Here is a 13710-nt window from a genome sequence, read left to right on the forward strand (position 1 = left end):
CTTTCAAGATTTAGAATGGAACAATTACATCAAACTATATAACAAATACTCTAAATCATTCTGCAGTCTGGACTTATGTCCCCCAGAAATCATGAAAGCAGCTCCTCTAGAATTTAAACTATCTCTGCTGAATTACTTAGCCCATAACCTAAAAAATGGAAAATTCCTCACTAATACTGGTCATATAATAACCCCAATTCCAAAAAAATAGTAAAGAATCATCAGCATTGGTAACCAATAGCATCCATTCCATTCATCATAAAAAATCATGGAAGGATTGGTACATGCCCAACTGCTGGAATATCTTGATCAGTTCTCTCTCTTGCATGAAACTCAATCTGGCTTTAGATCTCTGTTCAGTACAGAAACAGTAATTGCGGCCATCTTAGATAATCTGCGTCTCTTGTTCAGTAAAGCACAGTTACTTACCGTAACGTGTTATCCAGGGATAGCAGGCAGCTATTCTCACATATGGGTGACGTCATCCGATGGAGCCCCGATGTGGATGCCTCACAAGCAGACTTGCTTGAAGAAACTAGAAGTTTCGAGTCGCCCGCACCGCACATGTGCGAGTGCCTTCCCGCCCAGCACAGGGCACGTCCCCTCAGTTCAGATAGCTAGCAGAGAAGCCAACCAGGGGAGGTGGGTGGGTTGTGAGAATAGCTGCCTGCTGTCCCTGGATAACACCTATTACGGTACGTAACTGTGCTTTATCCCAGCACAAGCAGGCAGGTATTCTCACATATGGGTGACCTCCAAGCTAACCAGAATGGGATGGTGGGACTGTTGGCAATTTAGGAGAATAAATTTTGTAATACTGTTTGGCCAAACTGTCCATCCCGTCTAGAGAAAGTACCAGTCAATAGTGAGAAGTGAAGGTATGAACCGAGGACCAAGTAGCAGCCTTGCAAATTTCCTCAATAGGTGTAGATCTGAGGAAAGCTACTGAAGCTGCCATTGCTCTGACTTTATGGATTGTGACTTTACTGTGAAGGGGTAATCCAGCCTGAGCATAGCAGAAAGAGATACAAGCCGCCATCCAGTTGGAGATGGTACGCTTAGAAATAGGATGTCCCATCTTATTTGGATCGAAGGAAACAAAAAGTTGAGGAGCAGTTCTGTATGGTTTGGTGCGTTCCAAGTAGAAGGCCAAAGCACGTTTACAGTCCAGAGTATGAAGAGCTGATTCTCTGATGAGGCTTTGGAAAAAAACACTGGAAGAACAATGGATTGGTTGAGATGAAATTCTGAGACCACTTTAGGTAGGAATTTCAAATGAGTACGAAGAACCACCTTATCATGATGGAACACAGTGAATGGTGGGTCAGAAACTAAAGCTTGTAGCTCACTGACTCGTCGAGCAGAAGTGAGAGCAATGAGAAATACCACTTTCCAAGTGAGATACTTCAGATGAGCCGTATCAATTGGTTCAAATGGAGGCTTCATGAGTTGAGAAAGGACATTGAGATCCCAAACCACAAGAGGCGGTTTGAGAGGAGATTTGACATTGAAAAGTCCTTTCATGAATCTGGAAACCACTGGATGAGCAGAGAGGGGTTTCCTTTCAATAGGCTGATGAAAAGCCGCAATTGCACTGAGATGGGCTCGTATAGATGTAGACTTGAGGCTAGAATTGGACAAGTGCAAAAGATAGTCCCAAACAGAAGATAAGGAGGAATGCTGAGGCTCCTTATGACAAGAAAAACACCATGTAGAAAATCTAATCCATTTTTGGTGATAGCATTGTCTAGTAAGCTTTCTAGAAACTTCTAAAACGTCTCTTACAGATTGAGAAAACTGAAGAGGGGTTATGTTGAGAGGTACCAAGCTGTCAGGTGTAGAGACTGCAAGTTGGGATGAAGTAGAGATCCCTGACTCTGCGTAAGTAGAGAAGGAAAAACTGGTAGATGATAAGGCTCCCTGCTGCTGACCTGAAGTAGAAGGGAGTACCATGACTGTCTTGGCCACCGAGGAGTGATTAGAATCATGGTGGCATGATCGTTCTTCAGCTTGACCAGTCTTGAGAATGAGAGGGAATGGAGGAAATGCGTAGAGAAAAAGATTCGTCCATTCCAAAAGAAAAGCATCTGCCTCGAGGCGGTGAGCAGTATATCCTGGAGAACTGAGGCAGTTTATAGTTTTGGGGAGCTGCAAAGAGGTGAGGCGTTCCCCAATGTGAGAAAATGTGATGAAGAGGCGAGGAATGGAGAAACCATTCGTGAGGTTGCAGGAGACGACTCAAGTTGTCCGCCAAGCAATTGAGCCCCTTGAATGTAGACAGCTTTGAGGAAGGTGTTGTGACGGATTGCCCAGTCCCAAACTTCCAGAGCTTCCTGACAAAGGGAGGCAGACCCTGTCCCTACCTGCTTGTTGACATAATACATGGCGACTTGGTTGTCCGTGTGAATGAGGACTACTGTGTCGTGAAGGAGATGTTGAAAAGCATGGAGAGCTTTGAGGATCGCTCTGAGTTCCAACTGATTGACATAGACATAGAAACATAGAATATGACGGCAGAAAAGGGCCTACGACCCAACAAGTCTGCCCACTCAAATAACCCTCCCCATAAGTTCCTCTTTGAAGTGAGCCCACATGTTGATCCCATTTGATCTTAAAATCAGTCACGTTACTGGCCTCAACTACCTGAAGTGGAAGATTATTCCAACGGTCGACCACTCTTTCAGTGAAGAAGTACTTCCTAGTGTCACCATGGAATCTCCCACCCCTGATTTTCAGCGGATGCCCCCTTGTCGCCGTAGGTCCTGTAAAGAAGATATCTTCTTCCACCTCAATAACGTATTATCTTCTTCCACCTCAGTAACGTATTTGAACGTCTCTATCATGTCACCCCTCTCTCTGCGTTCATCGAGAGAGTTGTGACAATCCTGCAACCCCGAGGCTTGTCACAGAGAGATTTGGGAGGAATTACAAGCCCAGATGCAGGAGGGCGAACCAAGTCAGAGCCCGGGGGAGTAAGTCAGCTGACTATCCTGTGGACTCAGAGGGAGAAAGGGAAGCAGGTCCAGAAAGCTGGGACTGCTCTGATAATGTCCCGAGGTCAAACAGTAAAGATTGGCCTTATGGGTTTGCAGAGTCTGTGAAGCAGAAGGCAGCACAGCAGGGTGCCTTGAGAACAGTTCAAACCAAGGGAAGAAAACTTTCTTCCCTGCAGCAAAAGGGGAGTGGTTTCTTCCCTCAGCTTAAACGGAGACTCTCTAATGAACTAGGGAGGAGAGCAGGAACAGGGCAGAAAGGAACCAGCAGATTCCCCAGGACAGGAGCAGAGCCGGAGCCAGAATCCCAGCATGAAGCTGAACTAGCCTGGAAACAGCCAATGCCTACTGTTTCTCTGCTGTCATGCTGGAACCTGGGGGAATGCCTAACAGGATGTTAAAGTGTTGTAAACTGCCAAATTGCGTTCCTGTATGCTGGATTTGTGTAAAGCACTAGAGCTGATAGGATGTGGTAAAGCATAGGCAAACGCTGTGCAGGGAATCTGCCTAAATGTCTGTGAATCATAATACCAAACCTCCGTGCAGCCACAGCTGTTAGCTAATTACATTAGCAAACTGTGGGAGGTAATTTAACTCCGTGTGCTTTTTGAACTGGATAAAGCTCCAACTAAAAGGACTGTTCTGTTTGACCTGCATTATCTCCTGCAGTACAAACGCAGGAAAATTGTTGCCAAATAAACAGGTTCTACAAGACTGCTTAGAATAAGAGAACCTGGACTTTGAGGGCAGTTAGCTCCTTTAATGAATGCACTCTGGTGAAGGAAAATGCTTGTACTATGAGGCATTTAGGAAGTCCAGAGTAGTGGGAATTATATTTTTTATTTTGAATGAACTTTTTCCTGTGTACAAAATTTATGTTACTGGTGAAACCGGTCTTGCCTGAGGTTGCCAAGGCCAGTGGCCCAATAAAAGCTATGATTTATTATTGAAGCCATTCTGACTGCTGGAGTTTTCTGTGCCAAGAACACACCACATCTAGCCCAGGAAAACCATAGGGGTATCCAGCCTGCAAGGTAGCCCTACTTTAAAGGGGCTCACGCCAGGTGTTAGAAGTGTGTCACTGCCTAGCGTTGGAAAACCGCTCGGCCAGAGACTAGGTGGTGACAAAGTAAAGGTGCAACTTACCTAGTCGTTCTTCATAAGGGACATCCTTGAGCCCTGAAACCATCTTGGTGGCCAATCATTGAACCAATTCCATTCTTAGCACATCCTTCCGATAGTGTGGCCTCCAAAACTGTACACAGTACTCCAGATGTGGTCTCACCATGGACCTGTACAGCGGCATCACCACTTCGGGCCTTCAGCTGACAAAGCTTCTCCGGATGCAACCCAGCATTTGTCTAGCTTTAGATGAGGCTTTCTCCACCTGAATGGCTGCCTTCATATCTTCACTAATGATTACTCCCAGGTCTCGTTCTGCCACAGTTCTGGTCAAGGTCTCACCATTCAGAGTGTAGGTTCTGCATGGGTTTCTGCCACCAAGGTGCATTATCTTACACTTTTTGGCATTGAAATTCAGCTGCCAAAGAGTAGACCAGTGTTCCAGAACAAGTATGTCCTGTGTCATAGCGTCAGGCATGGTATCTCCGCTCACTATGTTGCACAATTTAGCATCATCGGCAAATAATGCAATTTTCCCCCGAAGTCCCTGAGGCAGATCTTGTATGAAGATATTAAATAGAATTGGGTCCAGGACCGAGCCCTGCGGTACTCCACTGTGCACTTCCGACTTTTCAGAGGGGGTACCGTTTACCACCACCCTCTGATGTCTACCACTGAGCCAGTCTTTAACCCATGCAGTTAATATTCCTCCTAGCCCCAATGAACTCATCTTGTTCAAAAGTCTATGGTGTGGGATGCTGTCAAAAGCCTTGCTGAAGTCCAGATACAACACATCCAGGGACTCTCCTTTATCCAGTTCTTTTGTTACCCCGTCGAAGAAGCTGATCAAGTTGGATTGGCAGGATCTCCCCTTAGTAAATCCATGCTGGTGTGGATCCCTCAGTCTCTCGTCATCCATAACCGTGTCTAATTTGTGTTTAATCAATGTTTCCATAAGCTTGCACACTATTGACGTGAGACTTACCGGTCTGTAATTTGCAGTGTCTAACCTGCATCCCTTTTTGTGGAGCAGAATGACGTTAGCTGTTTTCCAGTCTAGTGGAACTTTTCCCGTGCCCAGGGAAAGATTGAAGAGCGTGGCTAATGGTTCTGCCAGGACATCTCTCAATTCCCTAAGCACTCTGGGGTGCAAATTATCTGGTCCCATGCATGGCTTTATACACTTTGAGCCTTGACAATTCTTGGTAGATGCTGCTAGTGGAAAATTCAAAATTCCTGAACGGGTCTTCTGAGCTCTCTCTTGTTTGCAGCTGTGGGCCGGATCCTGGTGCCTCACAGGTAAATACTGAGCAGAAGTATTTGTTCAGTAGGTCGGCTTTATCGGGGTCCGATTCTGCAAAGTTTCCGTCAGGTTTCCTTAGGCGCACTATCCCGTCTGTATTCTTCTTTCTATCACTAACACACCTGAAGAAGGATTTATCCCTTTTTAATATTCCTAGCTAAATCTTCTTCCATCCTGAGATTGGCGTATCTGACCGCCGTTTTGACAGTTCTAGATTTTTCTAGATAAGCTTCTTTGTCTTCTGTTCGATATGATAGTTTGTGGGATACAAATGCTCTTTTTTTCTGTTTTATGAGTTCTGAGATCTCTGCAGAGAACCATTGGGGTTTGTTATTTCTCCGCCGTTTACTCACAGACCTAGAACAATTGCTTATGCTTACGCCTACTACCTATGGGGAATTCAGGAAACACCTAAAAACATATCTGTTCCTGAAATATATAGGTAGCTGACCCGTACAACTCTCTCTCCTCAATAACTAATCCCTCGAGCTGTTAATCTCTAGCTTCCTCCATGTTAAGTTCAATCTTTTTGTACCTTCTTTAATCTTTGTAAACCATCTGCCGGTACAGTGTTATTATTATTAAATCTTGGTGTCATCCGTAAAAAGGGGTTAGAAGGAAAGATTTGCCCTTTGGCGGATGGCATCAAGATTTATAATGGAGTAGACACAAAGGAGGGAGTGGAAAAAATGAAAAAGTATCTGCAAAAGTTAGAGGAATGGTCTAATATCTGGCAACTAAAATTCGATGCAAAGAAATGCAGAGTAGTGCATTTGGGGACTAGAAATCAGAAGGAGCAGTATATGCTGGGAGGTGAGAGGAACATATGCACGGATAGGAAGAGGGACCTTAGGGTGATAGTCCGAAGATATAAAGATGAAGAAACAATAGGCTAGATTCACTAAGCAAATCGATCGTGTATCGATCGGTTTGTGACCGCTTAGCGACTCGATTTCCCTCTGACCTGATTCACTAACCTGTGTACCGATCAACCTCCGACCCGATTCGATCTGCGCATGCAAATGAGGGGAAACTGCATGCAAAGTAGGAAGGTAGCGATTCACTAAAAGAAGAAGGAAGACCAATCGGGCTTGTCGAGCCGAAGTGAAGCGACTGCTGATGACCAGTCGCTTCACTTCTTACCAACCCTCCTGCCCTTTAAAACCACAGGCTTTTGCAGAATATATAAAAAAGGAATTGTTCCTTTCTATATATTCTGCAAAACGCATTGCCAGCCTGTGGCGAAGGACTGGCTCCTCCTTCGCCTAAAAGCCCTTCTGTTGGACGTTTGTGATATATTTGGACTTCAGCAAAGCTTTTGATAGCGTCCCACACCGTAGGCTGTTGAACAAACTAAAATCGATGGGATTAGGGGATACACTCACTACATGGGTTAAGGATTGGCTAAGCGGTAGACTTCAAAGGGTGATGGTAAACGGTACCCCCTCCAAAACGTCAGCCGTGACGAGTGGAGTACCACAGGGCTCCGTCTTAGGGCCGATTCTATTCAATTTATTTATAGGAGATATGACCCAAGGGCTCAGAGGAAAAGTATCACTGTTTGCCGATGACGCCAAACTATGCAACATAGTAGGTAAAAGCAGTGTGCCTGACAATATGACACAAGACCTACGACAGCTGGAACAGTGGTCGTCAACTTGGCAGTTAAGCTTCAATGCTAAAAAATGTAAAGTGATGCACCTAGGGAAAAAAAAATCCACACAGAACTTATACACTAAATGGTGAAAACTTGACCAGGACCATGGTGGAACGTGATCTAGGAGTTATCATCAGTGATGATATGAAGGCTGCCAATCAAGTGGAGAAGGCTTCGTCCAAGGCAAGACAAATGTTGGGCTGCATCCGTAGGGGTTTTGTCAGCAGAAAACCTGAAGTCATAATGCCGCTGTACAGATCCATGGTAAGACCTCATCTGGAGTATTGTGTTCAATTCTGGAGACCACACTACCGGAAAGATGTGCTGAGAATTGAGTCGGTTCAGCGAACGGCTACCAAGATGGTCTTGGGGCTCAGGGATCTCACATATGAAGAAAGGCTAAAAAAACTGCGGATGTACTCACTGGAGGAACGAAGAGAGAGGGGAGACATGATTGAAACCTTTAAGTATATTACGGGACGTATAGAGGTGAAGGATGATATCTTCTGTCTTACAGGGCCCTCGGTCACCAGAGGGCACTCGCTGAAAGTCAAGGGAGGGAAATTTCATGGTGATACCAGGAAATACTTCTTCACCGAAAGGGTGGTCGATCATTGGAACGAGCTACCTCAGCAAGTAATTGAGGCCAACAACGTGTCAGATTTTAAGAGAAAATGGGATATCCACGTGGGATCTCTAGAGGAGTAAAAGTCAGGGAGTGGGTCATTGGTATGGGCAGACTTGATGGGCCGCGGCCCTTTTCTGCCGTCAATTTCTATGTTTCTAGGCATGTTTTTGTTTCATTATTGCTAAAAAGTGTAGACGTGCTGTGGGGGTACTTGTAGACGTAGTGGAGATTGGGCGTTTAGGCAGAGGAAGGCCATAATCAAAACATGGACGTTTGTTTTGGTTATGGACACTTTCCCTGCTTCTGGGTTGAACGTTTAGGGACTTAGGCCAAAAAGCACAGTTACTTACCGTAACAGGTGTTATCCAGGGACAGCAGGCAGATATTCTCACATGTGGGTGACGTCATCCACGGAGCCCCGACGCGGACAGCTTTTCAAGAAAACTTGATTGAAGATTTCAAGTTTGCTAGTGCTGCACCACGCATGTGTGTGCCTTCCTGATCCACTAGAGGGCGCATACCCTCCTCATGGTCCTCAGTTCAGATAGCTAGCAAAGAAGCCAACCTCGGGGAGGCGGGCGGGTTGTGAGAATATCTGCCTGCTGTCCCTGGATAACACCTGTTACGGTAAGTAACTGTGCTTTATCCCAGGACAAGCAGGCAGCATATTCTCACATGTGGGTGACCTCCAAGCTAACCAAAAAAGGGACGGAGGGAAGTTGGCAATTCAAGAAAACAGATTACGCAAAACCGACTGGCCCAACCGGCCGTCGCTCCTGGACAGAGTATCCAGACAGTAGTGGGAGGTGAAAGTATGAACCGAAGACCAAGTGGCAGCCTTGCAAATCTCCTCGATAGGCGTCGACCTGAGGAAAGCTACAGAAGCCACCATCGCTCGGACTTATGTCCCGCAACTCGACCATGCAGCGCGAGACCAGCCTGAGCGTAGCAAAAGGAAATACAAGCAGCCAACCAGTTGAACAAGTTGCGCTTGGAAACTGGACGTCCTAACCGATTAGGGTCGAGGGACAAAAACAATTGAGGAACCGTCTGAGGAGACTGAGTGCGTTGAAGATAAAAAGCCAACGCCCTCTTACAGTCAAGTGTGTAAAGTGCCACTTCGCCAGGAGGCGAGTGGGGCTTCGGAAAAGAGACCAGAAGAACAATGGAATGATTGAGAGGAAAGTCCGAAACCACCTTGGGCAAGAACTGGGGTTGAGTACGCAGGACCACCGTGTCATGAAGAAATACAGGAAAAGACGGGTCCGCAACCAGAGCTTGCAGCTCACTGACTCTGCGAGCAGACGTGAGAGCAACCAGGAATACCACCTGCCAGGTGAAGTAATTCAAAAGAGCTTTATCAATGGAATCAAATGGAGGTATCACCAATTGAGTCAGGACCACACAAAGATCCCAAACCACCGGAGGGGCTTTGAACGGAGGATGTACATTGAAGAGATCCCTCATAAAGCGGGAAACCGTCGGATGGACGGAGAGCAGCGTCCCATCAAGCGGCCGATGAAAGGCAGCAAAAGCACAGAGGTGGGCTCGAATAGATGTCGATTTGAGACCAGACCGAGACAAGTGAAACAGATAAACCAGCACTGAAGGCAAGGAGGCAGAGAGCGGATCCATGCGGTGCTCAGCACACCACGCAGCAAATCAGGACCATTTCTGGGAATAGCATTGCCGAGTGGAGATCTTTCGAGAGGCCTCGAAAACACCCCCACCGACTTGAGAGAAACAGAAGGAGGGAGGCACGTTGCGAGGAACTAAGCTGATAAGTGTAGAGACTGCAGATTGGAATGCAACAGAAACCTCAACACTGAGACAGCAGAGAAGGGAGCATAGGTAGGAACAGAGGCTCCCTGACATGCTGGAGGAGCAGGGAGAACCACAGCTGCCAGGGCCACAGAGGAGCCATCAAGATCATGGTGGCGCAGACCGACAGGAGGTGTATCAAAGATCTGAGAATCAGAGTAAAGGAGGGAACACATAGAGGAACCTGCCCATCCAATTGAGAAGGAAAGCATCCACCTCGATGCGAACCCGGGAGAACATCCTCGAGCAATATCGAGGCAACCAGTGAGTGAGGGGCAAAGCGAACAGAACTACCTGTGGGGTTCCCCACCAAACAACCACATGCCGCAGAGTCTGAGAATGGAGCGACCATTCATGCGGCCGAAAAGGGCGACTCAACGTGTCCACCAGACAATGCTGCTCGCCCCGGAAATACACCGCCCAAAGAAAGTAGTGGTGTAACTCCCCCTCCAATGACGAAGGGCTTCCCTGCAAAGTAACAGGGAACCTGTACACCCTGGCTTGGTCACAGAATACATCACCACCGGGATGTCGGGACGCACCAGGACCCCGCAATCCAGCAACCAATAACGAAAATCCACCACGGCATTGTAAATGGCCCGGAGCTTCAGCAGATTGATGCGGCTGCGACGGTCCGCACCCGACCAAAGACCCCGAGTCCGAAGGCCATCGTGTTGAGCCCCTAAGCCAATGCCGAGGAGTCCATCGGCAGAACCTTCTGATGCGGGGATACGAAGAGGTGGCCCACCAACGAAACCAGCGCACCACAAAAGCGCTGGGAAGCGGGATCCCGATCCTGCCATCACTGAGATGCTCGGGTCCAGCGGGGAACACGAAGAGGAAACCAGGCGAACATCGGGACATGAACCGTGGAGACCCATGATCCCAAAGCATCAGCATCAGCTCGGCCGAGGCCGAAGACCGCTGAGACACCAGCTGACTCAGGCGCAGACAGGCGGCCTGCCGAGGCAGAGGCAGAAAAGACTGGAGGCGGACCGAGGACAGAGGGGCCATCGTCCGGTATAAACAAACAAGGCCCTCCCCCTGAGGCCGAGACAAGAAGGAGCGCAGACAAACTGGGTCCAGGTCCGCCCCGACGGACTCCCGAGACTGGGGCGGACAGAGTCTGAACCTCTCCCAGACTAGAAACTAATGCAGGTCACGAAGGGCCAGGACCAGACGTAGATGGGAGGATGGGAACGCCCAACCGACAGAGGCGAGGCTATACTCCCAGTGCATAGACATGGTGACACCCCTCCCGAAGGGAGGGGAGGAATCCCCAGAAAGAGAGCAGCCCGGAGGCTATGTGAGAATAGTCAAAAAGACGGCCAGGAGTCGCTGAAGCCGGCGGCTGGACCATAACCCGGCGCTGCTGCAGCTATTGCGGCAGCTGCGAAGGAGGCCGAGATAACACAAGAAAGGTATCCGGAGGGCCCTCCGGAGAAGGATTCCAAACCACCAAGGCAGAAGGGATTCAGCTGAAGGCGTCCCGATAGGCGAAGGACCGGTCGCGTTCTGAAAGGCGGTTAGTGGCCTCCGCAAGAGAGGCCTCAAGAAACGCAGTACTCACGCAAGTAAAAGTGGCGAGACGATCCTGGAGGTTCGGATCCTCAGCCACACTCTGCGCCAAGCGAGATGACGCATGGCGGGAGCAATAGAGCCGGAGCAGGGAGAGAGTCTCCTCCAGGAAACCAAACTCCGCACTACAAAAATCTGTCACGGCTGCCCGGAATGAACCGAAGAGAAAACGGGGAACCCTCTCGAATAGGAGCCGGAGACGCCGAGGCACAGAGCCACAGACGAAGTCGAGGCACGAAGCCCCCGTCGAAACCGAGGCGCAAACCCGCAGTCAACGCCGAGGCCCAAAGCCTCAGCCGATACCGAGGTATAAAGCCCCTAGCGATGTTGCGGCACCAAGCCACAGTCGACTTCGAGGCACAAGGCCACAGTCAACCAAAGGGCACAAAGCCCCAAGCGACGTCAAGTCACAAAGCTCCAGTCAACGGCGAGGCACGAAGCCTCGGTCGACGACGAGACACAGAGCTCCAGCCGACAATGAGGCCCCCAGCCTCAGTCGACGTCGAAGCACAAGCATCAGGCGACGCGGAGCACACGGCTCAGCCGACGTCGAAGGTACAAAGCATCCGTCGATGTCGAGACACCAAGCCTCAGTCGACCTCGTGACATCAAGCCCCAGTCGACGTCGAGGCAGAAAGTCGAAGCACAAAGCCTCAGACAACGTTGAGGCACAAGGCCGCATTCTACGTCGAGGCACAAGGCCTCAGGCAGCGGTGAGGCACCAAGCCCCAGCCGACGTCCAGGCACCAAGCCCCAGCCGACGTCCAGGCACGAAGCCTCAGCCGACGTCGAGGCACGAAGCCTCAGCCGACGTCGAGGCACGAAGCCTCAGCCGACGTCGAGGCACGAAGCCTCAGTCGACGTACAAAGCCTCAGTCGACGTCGAGGCACACCAAAGTCTGTCGAGGTTCAGAAGTCGGCACCATACCAATGAAACTGGTAATAAAGGTGCAGCAGTACGCTCCATAAAGGGCAACCTCGAGATGAGTATTCCCATGAAAGGAGGCACGCATCGAAGGTCTCGTAGAGGCGGGCACGATTGCACTCGATGCCTGGAATGCCTGAGACTCAGCCGGTGGCGTTACCAAGGTAACGCACCTAGAAGAAAGAAAGAAAGAAAAACTTACCGGGGATCGAAGCTACTCAGTCCGATTCCAACGAAGGAAAAAGGATCCCGGCCATTCTGCTCACACAAGGTGAGCCCAGAGAGAGGCCAGGGAAGAAGAAAATACAGCTGCAGCAAAATGAGGCCTAGCAGCATGGCTGAGGCCCAAGAAGGGCCTGCCGATGGAACCAGCAGAAACACAATAAAAAGTCCTTTTTTTTTTTTAAACAAAGAAAATACACGATCAATTAACAAACGCACAGCGACTCCCTAACAAAATAAAGAAGCCGCGGTGCCAGAAAGGCACTTAGAAGAACGCAGAGAAGAGAGACAGGGCTTTCTGGCTCAGCGGAAAACTAAGAACTGAGGACCATGAGGAGGGTATGCGCCCTCTAGTGGATCAGGAAGACACACACATGCGTGGTGCAGCACTAGCAAACTTGAAATCTTCTATCAAGTTTGCTTGAAAAGCTGTCCGCGTCGGGGCTCCGTGGATGACGTCACCCACATGTGAGAATATGCTGCCTGCTTGTCCTGGGATAAGGGGACTTAGACGCTTTTTTTGATTATGCCCCTCTATGTGTGTTCTGTTAGTGGACTTGTTCCAACATGCTCGAGAACAAGATACAGAGGTAATCTGAAACAGGACTTGAGACATGGAGTATCATCTCCTCTGTGAAGGACTAATAATAACAGTGACTAAATAAAAAGCACCTAACAATACAGAGAGCAAGTGGTAAGAAAAAGCATTTTCTTCGGTCATGCCTCTGCTTCTGAATCTGGTCTCCTCCTCCTCCTCTCAGTCGCCGGTATCAGGCCCTTAGGGGGACTTGAGCAGCTCACTAAATATAGGCTGTCTTCCTCTAAATATAGGCTCTAGCCCTGCACTTGACACCGCCTGACCAATCAGCAGCAACGCAGTGAGCTCAGCATATAGGCGCCTACGTGCTCAGCTCACTTCTCAGCATGGCTGTTCCTGCTGCGGCACCAGACCAGTTTCATCTTAAAAATTTCAACTGGATTGACATTAGGTAGGCCTCGGAATGGGAACCCCGGTTCCATCCCCGTGGGATTCCCGTCGGCCTTGGAGGGGTCCCTGTGAGAGTCCCATGGGCCTGGGAGGGGTCCCCGGAGTCCGTTGACCTCGGAGGGATCCCTGCGAAAACCTCTAGTCTGCGCCTCTATGATGGCATTTTTAAATAACAAATTCAATGGGGCAAACTTACTGAAAACTTATCCCTTTTTATCTTATCTCATGGGAAAGCTACTGGATTGGTTATGGTTGGAATGGCAGCTCATGTTTCCCATTAGACTTTGTCATCTTCTCAGTATTAAAATGCCTAGAATACGGAAAAATAATAGAATATTAATGAACACATGGACTTTACGATTTATTAATAATTTAACACCTCTTCCGATTCAAAAATCTACTTATCAAAATATATGGCTAAACTCCAAGATCCAAATAGGCGGTTTTAAGATTGTCTGGAAGGATTGGATTAA

This window comes from Geotrypetes seraphini, chromosome 2 (genome assembly GCF_902459505.1).
Source record: "Geotrypetes seraphini chromosome 2, aGeoSer1.1, whole genome shotgun sequence".
Lineage (NCBI taxonomy): Eukaryota > Metazoa > Chordata > Amphibia > Gymnophiona > Dermophiidae > Geotrypetes > Geotrypetes seraphini.